A 5,573-nucleotide genomic window follows, 5' to 3' on the forward strand; every position below is an offset into this window, starting at 1 on the left:
TGATGTCATAGTCAAGTTTTCCCGTACAAATTAGGCTCCGCCTCCTTTTTGTAACCTTAACTGTGCTGCGTATTTTTTTATTCTTTCCATTGATACACGTAAAGTCACTAATGTTCTATTTTGTTTGTTCTTTTCTATAAAGCATTAAGATGAACGGTTTACTGAAGCACAAAGACAAAAAGCAGCTATCAGAATGGATTGGTCGAAAATGTCATTTCCAGCTTTTGTATAAAATCAGCAGAGATGGAGGAACACCGAGAAATTTCACAAACTCTGTGACAAAAGGGGACCTACAATAAGAATCTTTTATAATGTAGATAAGTACGTTTATGGAGGTTATCTTTCCGAGATGTGGGAGAGTGTTGGTAACTGGGCTATAGATCAAAATGCATTCCTCTTTAAATTATACTCTGCAGGAAAATGGAATGCTAAGAAATTTCCATACTTATCAGGAAGTGGTACAACTATTTTAGGCATAGTATATATGGACCACTATCTGGTAGTCTATGGTCTATTGAAAAATCTGAGCTTTTGAGGAATTCGTCAGGATATTTCCCCTTGTCCACTACCAATTTATTTTCCGGCAAAGGCTTTAATCTAGCTGGTGATACAGCCAAGTCTGTATCAAATGGACATAATAACGTCACTGACTTGGCAGGTCTACCTACTTAGAGGTAGGTTACAATCCGTGAAAATGTAAGTGTTTTTCAACTTTATTCCAAATAATTTGTGTATTTTAATTTTGGATCTTGAGACAGAATTATAAAATGCAATATTATATATAGCTTGCTTTAGAAAATTCTTTACATTATAATCTGCTTCAAGGGGTATTTTGTCTTTTCTTTTTTATTTAGAGTATAACTCTTTGATCTGATAAATAAAATATCAAACACAATATTCAATTTAAATCACGATATGTAACCAAATTGATTTACCAAGCTGAATTCATTAAAACTTTATTTGTTTTCATTCCCACTACTGAGTAAACAACGGTATTTTATATGTTCAGTTTTACTTTGATGTGTTGGGCAATTTGTCTAAGGGGAAAATGTCTGTGCCCTTTTTTAAAAAACAATTGCTTTAACTAGTTAGCAAATATTTATAGCTTTATAAATTTTATTTTTCTCAATGGCAAAATATATCTTTTATATATATATTGAGCCTGGATGTTAATTTGGTAAAATAAATACATTTTAATAGAATTAGTTTTCATCTTTCTATCGTTCATAATTCTATGTAATTCTATATCTATATAATATAATTCTACCTCTTACTAATTTTACTAGAAGTATTCTTCGTCAATAAAGATGCAAGAATTGTGATTAAAACACATAGTAGGCTTTTTAGCAGCAGTTATAGCACTCTGCTAATTTGAGATGGGGATTGTTAGCACTTTTTAGCCTGTCCAAAATAATATAAGTGCAGGATTGATTCACTCCACAAAGATTGAGTTTCAAATTATCAGTAATTAGTAGCATATATTTTAAAGACAAAAATGATTAGAAAATATTTTGGAAAAACATAATTTTAAGTCCCAAAATTGATAACTTCATGAAAGCATCTTAGCAGCAATTCAAGTCCTTTTTTAAAGCATAATATTGTAACGTATATTTAAGATGGCCCAATAGAGGAAGAGGCTGACACCCCATGGAGAGACGCGCCAGAGTGGGATTTACAGGTACACGTATATAATGTATTTAAAAATGTATTCGTAATCGGGATGGCGATTATTTTTAGTACATTATCTATATCGGATAATTGTAATTATGATTAATAGCTGCATATCGAGGACGATTATATTTTATATTTAGACTAGTCACGTGATGCGACAGTCACGCGATTTTAGCACATTGACTTGAAGTATTGATGTTACGTATAAATGTCACTAGTGCAAGGGCATAACCAAGTTAAATTTCCAAGTTTAGTATATAAATATTTTCAATACGCATTATAGTTTCTAAAAAGTGCTGCGATCCTGTCTAAATTCTGCAATGTCATTGTTAAAATTATACTTGTATGACCGAATGCTATATTTTTTGCTGGTCAGCGGTATGAAATATAAATATAATTAAATTGTTTTTAAGATTTCATCAGGATCGCAGCACTTTTCAGATACCTTAATAGTTCTATAAATGAAATGTTAAAGCTTACTTTGATCCATAGAGTGTATGCCCTTGCACTAGATCGTTTTATTAAGACCCCCCGCATTACCCTCCGATGTACTTGCATACAAATATACGGCAGTGTCAATTAAATACGTAATGTACAGAAAATATACATGTATTAAAAAATTGTGAAGTAGACATTAAACTCAAGTTATTGGCCCAAAGAATATATGTTAATACTATTTTATTTAATAAGAGAATACATATTTTGTTTAGAAAATATTACTTGATCTGTCTCTCACTACATACAAACTACGTCACGTTGTAAGAAATGACGTCATATTGACAAGTGTATTGTGATCAGTGACTTGTTTATAACTTGTTTTGTGGGATTTAACTAACGACAAAACAACACGCTGTAGTAAGTTTTTGTGTAGTTTGATGATTTCTTACTGGTTGAATTAGCAGATAAACTCATTTTGTGGTATTTTAAAGAAATGTTGTATGACGTATATTGTGTATGATGTCATAGTCAAGTTTTCCCGTACAAATTAGGCTCCGCCTCCTTTTTGTAACCTTAACTGTGCTGCGTAATTAAGGAAACATTTTTCTTGCAACAAATCGTAAAGTTAGCGAGCGTCAGTACGAGAAATAACCCTTATATCATTTAATATTTACCGATAAAGGTGCATATAATCTAAAAATCATTATCTTAAGCTTTAAAACCCGATGCTTTTGAAGGGAATTTGTTTGTACACATGAATAGTTTTAAATGTGCATGATTCTACCATAGATAAATCGAAGTTTCCTTAATACTATGATCCTATGAAGTGCACTGCTTCTGTATCTAGACAAAAAAGGTATGTTTTAAATTAAACGGATACAAAGGCGGCTGTATTTTGACCTGAAACCCTCAGAAAATCATTTAGGAACTGTCATAAGCATATATAAATACTACCAATTATTATGTGCAAATTATGCTTAAGGTAATGGAATAGGATAAAAATGTAGTTTAAAATCTTTATATATATATATATATATATATATATATATATATATATATATATATATATATATATATATATATATATATATATATATATATATATATATATATAGTTGTTTTGTTGCTTTCTTGTTACGTTATACAATTTTGCATTATAAGACTGTGATACTGTGACCTTTTGTGCGAAAAACCACGTGACTTTAAAAAGTGCGTTGAGCTACATGTATATTGTCATTATATAGCTTTTATAAACGTATTCTATATTATTCATATCAATTTATCAAAAATGGAATTCCATTTGTGCAGACTTTTAATGAATTGAGGGAGAAAATAACAACATATGAACCGTTTGAGGAGTCGGATGTTCCAGAGACCAACGTCTTACTGATAGGTCAGGTTGGAGCTGGGAAATCCAGCATTCTGAACACAATCAATTCAATCTACAAGGGGACCATATCATCCCGGGCTTGTACTGGAAGCGCTGAGACCAGCTTAACGAAGAGTGTATGAAGTTTTACCGTATAAGTGGAAATTTTTCCCCTTAAAAATGGCATTTTCTTTCAAGTGAGATGTTATTTTAGCGATTTTAAAACAGCTATTCAAATAAAACGCAATTCATTAAGAGAAGCGATCTTGACACTCTCGCTTATATAATGCCAAAATTATATCCTCGCTAAAATTTTGCTTTTATGGTAATTTTGGCTGTAAATTGAATATCGATGTAGCAAAAGTGACATTTTATGGTTTCAAGCTGTACATGTAACACAGTTTGAAAAATCTTTCTATTGCTTTAAACAGTTTGAAAAGTTTCAAATTCGTGATCCAGCAACAAAGAGATTTTTGAAACTGAGGATTTGTGACACTAGGGGAGTGGAGGAGGGGCTGTCTATAAAGAATGAAGATCTATTGCTCAGACGTAGCAGGCAGATAATCCGAAGGGTGTTTTAAGTTCGTTCCACATTTTCCTTTAATTTTCGACACAACATTTAATATAGGATATTACATTTCTGATACCCGGTATTCGATATTCAGACTTTTAAAACATATGAAGTTTTGCTTATGTTTTGGTATGAAATAAAAGGAGAAGGCAATTAAATGAAGTACATTATGTTCGAAAAAAAACGTATAAAAACACATGTATGAAATATTTTAAGCCAGTTCACAGATTGTCTAGTCTTTTAAATATCTATTATCTTCATATTGAAAATTTCCCAAACTAATAAAAAGTTTTCATGCTACTTCTATGATATAAATGAGATAGCAAATTTTAATCTGTACATACACTGCATTTCATTAACAGCTGAACATTTTATTTTTCAGTTTAATCCTGCTGAGAAAGCATCCTCAAAAGTTCACGGTTTCACCAAATATCCAACTTTAAAAGAGAGAATGCACGTTGTTGTGTTTGTTATTGACGGAAGTACACTTGATGTTCTATCGGAAGGTATCATTAAAAAACTCAAAGACATCAAGGCTAACGTAGTGGAAAGGGGTACGTTTTAAATATGTTCTATATATTCTACAAAATGAATAAAATTAAACAAATTTTGCAAAACTTATTTATCAATTCTTCAATTCCGAACTACGAGTATTTCTGGATATTTGTACCTTCTAAATTAATGTTATGATATGTATGTGTTACCTTATTATACGAGTACTTGCTATCAGATAGAATATACCAAATTCCGACTATTTCATTGTACTCTATTAATTTTCTTCTATTTATAAAATCAGACATACCTCAGTTAGTGTTTCTGACGAAGATGGACAAGATATGTCCTATGGTGGAGAATGACGTCAGCAATATGTTCCTGAGTGAAGTTGTAGAGGACGCTGTCAACAAAGCTGCTGACGTCATTGCAATTCCGAGATCTCATGTTCTTCCGGTTAAAAATTATGAAAAGGAAACAAAACTTCAAACTAACATAAACATTCTGGCTTTAGGTGCATTACATCAAGCACTTATGTTTGCTGATGACTTTTTAGAAAACCAGTTCTATCTAGAAGGAGAATAATGCAACTGCAAAGGATTAACACTTGCTCCTTGCCTCTGTACATGTATATTCTGACTGAAAATAAATTTGTAAAGTATCCTGTAATATCTTGCATATTCCATTTACATGTTTTAACATTAAACATTAAAATGCTACATGTAATTAAAGGTTTACCAAGTCCTTAAATAAATACATTGATGACTGGTATTATTGATATCTTCCTAAAGGCGAAACATTAAATTTTTTTTATAATTTTTATAGAAAATTTAAGTATGATTAACTGTACATAAGACAACGTAACGTAGAATGCAGAAAGAGAGAAAGAGAGAGAGAGAATCTTGAAAAATGTTAATAATTCTAGATCTATTGATATGATCCTAATTTTCCTCTCTAAATTGATTTTATGAGAAGAATGTGGAGATAACGAACAGTATTCAATATCAAAGTCCATAAAACAATACAAAATAG

The 5,573-nt window shown here is 31.1% G+C and overlaps 1 pseudogene; it reads left to right on the forward strand.

Annotated features, from left to right (window-relative positions):
- Nucleotides 1-149: 149 nt before the first annotated feature.
- On the forward strand, nucleotides 150-5,126 carry LOC134232629 (interferon-induced protein 44-like; annotated as a pseudogene).
- The last annotated feature ends 447 nt before the right edge of the window (nucleotides 5,127-5,573 follow it).

This window comes from Saccostrea cucullata, unplaced genomic scaffold, assembly GCF_032062105.1.
Source record: "Saccostrea cucullata isolate Sc308-1 unplaced genomic scaffold, CSIRO_AGI_Scuc_v1 ctg14528, whole genome shotgun sequence".
Taxonomy (NCBI): Eukaryota; Metazoa; Mollusca; class Bivalvia; order Ostreida; family Ostreidae; genus Saccostrea; species Saccostrea cuccullata.